Source organism: Leptonychotes weddellii, chromosome X, assembly GCF_054177405.1.
Source record: "Leptonychotes weddellii isolate Sample4059 chromosome X, ASM5417740v2, whole genome shotgun sequence".
Lineage (NCBI taxonomy): Eukaryota > Metazoa > Chordata > Mammalia > Carnivora > Phocidae > Leptonychotes > Leptonychotes weddellii.
The window spans coordinates 87455490-87462369 of record NC_138385.1 but is presented as its reverse complement, the minus strand read 5'-3'; the positions used below and the strand labels follow the sequence as shown (position 1 = coordinate 87462369).

At 38.8% G+C, this 6880-nt stretch overlaps 1 pseudogene; it reads left to right on the top strand.

Annotated features, from left to right (window-relative positions):
- Nucleotides 1-4434: 4434 nt before the first annotated feature.
- LOC102725577 (small ribosomal subunit protein uS5 pseudogene) lies at nucleotides 4435-5235 on the top strand (annotated as a pseudogene).
- The last annotated feature ends 1645 nt before the right edge of the window (nucleotides 5236-6880 follow it).

Genomic DNA, 6880 nt, shown 5'->3' with positions numbered 1-6880 from the left:
AAAAACTGTGGTGATTGAAATTTGAATCAAGTCGTCCAGGACTGGTGTTTAACGAAATTGGGAGAACTGCAATGTGTGCACATAGGACCATGCAGAGGGGAAACTGTATGTATAAGCATCTTCTCCTTAGTCAAAAGCTCTCCCGGTGAGTGAAACGTAGGCTGGTGAAGTCACCACGAAGAGGCTCTTTACTCAGGGTCTTGATCAGGCATTTCACCAGAGGACAAGTTCAGTCACTTAACTCTTCTGGCCAACTAGCATCTCAGTATTTCTGGGTCCTCGTTGCATAATGAGGGATCCCTTTATTAACTAACATTTAATGAGGCACAGAGTTTAGAGTGCAGTATTGGCCAAATAGAATATAAAACAACTCAGACCCTTCACAGTCCGCAAATGCAAAACGACTTGTGAGTGCTAATGGAACCAAGAGATTTCACCCGACTGACTGTGGACCAAGTCTAAAAGGGAAGCGAGCCAGATGGAAGATGGTGAATACAATGAGCCAGGGTTCTTGCAGTGGCTGTAAGTCTGCAGCCAAAGAGAGAATGGCGCTGCTGGACACCCGCTGTGGTACCGCTATGATGGGCCGAACTGAACTGCCATGGCTTTATCGTTTTCATCTGGTTCATTCATTACTTTTAATCACCAGATTATTTTTAATATTTTTGCTTAGGTAAAATAGTGTTGCATGGATATCATTTATTATATGAAAGCCAAACAAAATATGTCCCCTGATGTGACATTGTGAGGTTGACTGTGCAGCAGAGAATAAATAATGTCCTGTAACTCAAGCTGTTACTATCACTGCTTGGTGTGACTCATTCGATGACAGCAGAAATCCACTTGAGTTGTTTATGTTTTAGTTTCTAAGCTGTTAAGAGTAATTAAAGAGCTTACCCACATCACAGAGAGCTGGGATTCATAAAGTATTGGTTTTAAAATATTTTGAAAGTTTTAGGTAAAAATGTTAAGGTTATTTTAAACATTGTTACTAAGTTACTACTTGAATCAAACCATTGTAGTAATTGATACTTTCCAAATTTAAAATTTTAGTATTATGTGCATGCCTAAACGAGTCATTTAGATATCAGTACCAAATTAGGGATTTCACAGGGAGTGGCAGTATGGGTGATATGACTTCTAATATTTATAATTGTGCTTTTAAGTGCTTTGTAGAAGACGGTAGTCGATTGAATCGTATGAGAGTACCATTTTTGTATGTCAAAAATGTTGAAGCATTGGGAATTCCATATATTTCATATTTTATTATACGTACCTCATATTTCATTTTTAGTTTAACCTAAAAGGCCAAGAATGAATTCCATTTCCATTCTTTACCCTAGCTAAGACTTTTAATCTCTCTTGAAGTCCCAGTTTCTCAATTATAAATTGAGTGTGATGTAGTTTGCCATTTCAAAAATGGAGGAATGGGCAGGAATATTTCTTTTTCTCTATCCTCCTACCCCTCTGTGTGTATCTGCTATCTGCCTATCTGTAGATTGAGAATGCTAGATCCTTTATTTACCTGCTGTGTGAACTTGACCAGGTTATTCAACACCTCTAAACCACAGTGTTCAATTATGATATAGTAAATACTAAAATGGACTGGTATTTGGATTAAAGGAGGCAATGCATGTTAAGTATTTAAAATAGTACCAGGAACTTAGTATATGTTTAATACATGTCAGTTATTAATTTTCTAGTTTTAGAGCAGAAAAGAAGCATTATTTCTCAAGTTTAGTGTTATCTTTATGTTTTTGTCTAGTCAGAAAACTTTCTGTTGTCTGGCATGGTGTGATTAATAAAATACTCTGATTAAGAAACGTACCGTATCTATCATTCAATTGTGTATCATAAGTAGGTAGTTAAAAATGTTTAATTGAGTTAATTTCTCATTTTAGAAAAAAACAGATTATAGTTGACTTCCAAGCCCTTCAAAATATAATTTGTTCATCACTAAGAAAGTACTTCAGAATGCTGTAAACCCTGAGGGTCTTTCTTACAACCATCTGTTATAATTGCATTATGGATGTGTAGATGAATCAATTAATAGAGAATGTTAGTCAATAGAGTCTTGGATAAAATAGATTGTATTGTGTTTTTTAATTGATTCATCTTTAATTCTTTAAACAAATTCTGACTTTAATTACTGGAAGGGGCAGTGTTCTTTTTTTGTTAGTAACCTGCTTTCCATAAGTAATGATCTAAATGGAGCATCTTATATGGAAAGGTACTGCTGCAGTGCCTTTTCTACACGTATCAGCCAGAGAGCTGGGAGAGCACCATGTTGATCTTGCCTTCCCTGGAAGGCATTTATGCCAAAGCTGTCTTGTTTGCTTCCCATTTGATCCCATTCAACCAAATATCCATCTGGCTTCTGACTCTTGGCTCCGTCTCTTCTGTCAGTGACACTGCTTCTCTCTTTGGATGTCAGGCTTCTTTCTGGTCTACCTGGCTTTGACTCTTGGCTTTCCCTCAAGGATTGGCCTGCCTTTGGACAGGAAGCTCTTCAGAGCACCCTGAATACAACAATTCCCTCAGAATCAATTTCCCTGGCTCTAATGAGCTGGACAGCCACAGGTTGGCTTGACTGGCCAGAGGATTCAGCTAATGCAAAAGGCTATTGAGAGGTGGGAGTATTCATTAAGACTGTATGAGAAGCTTTGAACACATGCAGAATCATTACCTAATAGCCTTCAATTACTCTTGGGGGAAACCAATTTGTAAATCATAAACGTTTGACATTTCAGGAAAAACATCATTCGAAGCATAGAGTTTTATTCAAACACTAGGGTTACTTGGCTGTCAGCTCCTTGACTTTCTATTCTGTAGTGCTAGTGAATACCCATCTGAGCAGCTACATGCTTTTCCCTCTGCTGTAGAAAGCCTGGCACTAATGACATCTTCTGTCATCATTGATAATTATTAGAGAAGACTTTCCATTTCTGCCACTCAGAAGAAAATGCAAGTAGCACAAACCTCCAAGAGTCAGATTAGAGAGCTTTTATGATATTTGAGGTCAATTTTCCAACAAGTATTCTTGCAGGCATGATTAAATTCTGTGTGATTTTCAAGTTTCACCTTAGAAATGAAAAGTTTCCCATTGTTTTATTTATGTATCTGACATAAAATACTAATGGTTTCAAATAATAAAATACAATGGAAAGTGTTGACATTTTCAGTTTTCAATTAGCAATATTGTTTTAAGCACTTACTTTGAAGTAAAAATTTGCACATTTATGACATTTATAAATGAAAGCATTTGGTTGACTGATTTTAATGGTTGAATCATGAGAAATGCCTTTTTCAGGAAAGTGAAAACAGCTGGGTTTTTTTTTTTTTCCTATCTGTTTAGCCTTCCCATGGGGGCCATTTGTTTTAAACATGCCTGCTTTCTTTAATTATTCTTTTTAGTAATAGCTCTATGTTATTCAAGTAACCTGGGAACATCTGTAGGCTGACGCCAAGGTCGGTGTTCTGAATATGGAACAAGACTCAGATATTTTTTCTAAGGTTAAACAAAGACTGAACTGAAACTGAGGGAGGTCATGTTAGAATCCAAATCAATTACAAGATCAAAGCAGATGGCTACTGGTGCTTGGCGTCAACTTGAGCCCTTCAGAGACAGCTGGGGCTCAAGCAGTTGCATTCAGCGGGGGAGATCTGATGGTGTGTTCTGGAGAACCAGACTCTAGGCAACTAGGATGTATGAAAAATCATTGAAGTTAGAAGAGAGGCTACAGGAACAGTGGCAGAATATAATCAAATATGAATAGAGAACAGGGAAAGGGATCCAGTTAGTGAGGACTCAGGCCACTTATTGGCTTGACTATGAACATTCCTCCTGGACAAAAATTAGTCCCAGAGAATGGGGTAGGGATAAACTTTGGTGTGGGAAATAAAAGTGTTTACTTTTTTGTGTTAAAGTGTTATAATTAAAGAAGCCAAACAGCCTACTGTAACATGAACCTTGTTTAGGATGCTGGCAGGTAAAGAAGAAATTCAAAGGTGGATTTGAAATGCATCAAGAGGGAGGAATTGATTGAATTTGTGGGTTAGCTGGAGGTTGAGAAGATGTCAATGAACTTTTTAAACTTTGTGTACCTGGGACCAGTTACTAGAAAAAGGATAGGTCATTAGGAGTCACTCTTTGGGGTGAGGAGGAGGATCAGTTCTGTGTTAAGCATACTGAGTTTAATGTGATTGTGCAAATAGTTCTAGAAACAACTGAGCCATGTGAGAAAAATGTTGCATGACCTACTACAGTACATATTCTTATATTCGTATGTAACTATAACCATCCTACATAATCATTTGTTGGTCTCAGCGTTTCTATAGCTTGCAGTCCTGAGGAAACTATTGAGATGATAGTGGAAAAGACAAATAATTAAAATTTACAAAGAATATTTGTTATCTGCTTCAAGAAAACACCAAATGGGGGATGACATCGGTGCTGTGGGAGGGCCTGGAGGGCCCAGGGCCCTGGAATGGGAGGCTGGCTTGGCCTCCAAGGAGGCTTTGGCAGCAGCACTGGGGCCAGGACTAAGGTGTGGAGCTCATGGAGGCAAGGCTGAGGACAAGGAGTGGATACCCATCATCAAGCTGGGCCACCTGGTCAAGGGCGAGGAGATCTGTCTCTTCTCCCTGCCCATCAAGGACTCTGAGATCATTGTCTTTTAACTGGAGGCCATCCCTCCAGGATGAGGTTTTGAAGATTCTGCCTGTGCAAAAGCAGGCATGAGCCGGCCAACGGACCAGGTTCAGGGCATTTGTTGCCATGGGAGATTACAATAGACACCTTGGTCTGGGTGTTAAGTACTCCAAGGGAGGTAGCCATTGCCATCCGTAGGGCCATCCTCCTGGCCAAGCTTTCCGTCGTCCCTGTGGGGCAAAGCAAGTGGGGAAACAAGATCATCAAGCCCCATACCATCCTATGCAAGGTGACTGGCCACCATGGCTTGTGCTGGTGCGCCTCATCCCTGCCCCCAGACACACTGCCCAAGAAGCTACTGATGATGGCTGGTATTGACACCTGCTACACCCCGGCCCGGGGCTGCACTGCCACCCTAGGCAACTTCACCAAGGCCACTTTTGATGCCATTTCCAAGACCTACGGCTATCTCACCTATGACCTCTGGAAAGAGACTGCGTTCACCAAGTCTCCCTATCAGGAATTCACTGACCATCTTGTAAAGACCCACACGAACCCAGGCTCCAGATGTGGCCACCACATAGTTTTATACAAGAAAAACGAAGTGAATTAAAGCCTGTTAAAAAATAATACTAAATACATTTACAAAGAATATTTGCCTTTCTTCTTTAAAAAGACTAATTTAAAATAAAAAATGAGGGACATTAAAGTATACAGTTGTTTAGCAGGAAAGCCAAGTTCATTTAAATATGTAAAACAATGAGGCTGCAGACAGCTCCGGGGAGTATCATTTATATTGTACTGTATATGAAAGAGGCACATTGGAATTGCATATCACAACCCGAGCAACTATGCTTGATGACTTCAGATATGGAATTCATAAATAAACTTTATAATAACACTTATGATTTGAAAGTAAACAAATATAACAAAGTAGAAGTAAAATGCAATACTCTAGTCCCATCCAACAAATTTAAAGCTTAAGAAAAAGCTCCAGATGGGTAAGACCTATATGAAGAAAATTGCAAAATTTTAAGGAGAGTCTTAGAGGAAGGATTGGCTAAATGGAAACACACATTATTTTCTTGGATGGATGCCTCAGTGCTATAAAGATGATAATTGTATCTTCAGCCAATCTATACTTTTAACGCAATTCCTGTGAAGATCCCAGTGGCATGTTATTTTTTTCTGAACTTGAAAATAGGCATTCTATAGTTTATCCAAACAAATAAATGTGAGAATAGCAAGGACAAAATTCTAAAAGAAATACACTGAGAAGTGTGCAGCTTTGTGAGAGTATCTAATCTTATAGATAGTATCATGTATTGGAAAACTACAGTAACCAAAGTGTGGGTATCGGTATATAGATTGATAGACAGTGGAGTTGAGGAGACTTGAACGTACAGAAAGAAATGTAATTTTAGATATAAACTTACCATACTGTGGGGGCGCCTGGGTGGCTCAGTTGTTTGGGTGTCTGCCTTGGGCTCAGGTCATGGTCCCGGGGTCCTGGGATCGAGCCCCGCGTCAGGCTCCCCTCAGCAGACAGCCTGCTTCTCCCTCTCCCTCTGCCTGCCACTCCCCCTGTTTGTCCGCTCTCTCCCTCTCTTGCATGCTCTCTCTCTCTGTCAAATGGATAAATAAAATCTTAAAAAAAACCAAAAACCCAAAAACTTAACCATAGTTAAAGTCGACATTTCAAATCAGGTGAAATGTTGGACTATCCATTAAATGATATAGAAGCAACAAGTTAAGTAGGTAAGACAAATATTAAGTGTATATGGTCATATGTTACCTTAGAGAAACGGCAGATGTGTTAAAGACACAGATAAAAAAATTAAACAGTAAAAGGGACCAAGAAAATACTGTTGAAAAATCATGTAATGTTGACATGAGGGAGGAATTTCATAAGGGGGAAATATGATAGTAAATAAAAGCAGTAACAAAAATTACAAACTTGATTATGTGTGTATTAATATCTAATTACCTAAAACATGAATTAATTATGAAATTAAAACCACTATGTTAGGGGGGAAACATAGGAAAACATATTCATGATTCCAGCATAGGCAGAAATTTTCTGAACAGGATATGAAAAAACACTACGCCTAAGGAAAAAAAAAGAAAAATTAGAATGTAGTGGAATTGGGAACTTTCGTTCATTAAAGGACAAAATTAAGAAAGTTAAAAAGTGACACAGAGACTGTAATAAAATATTCTCAGTACCTT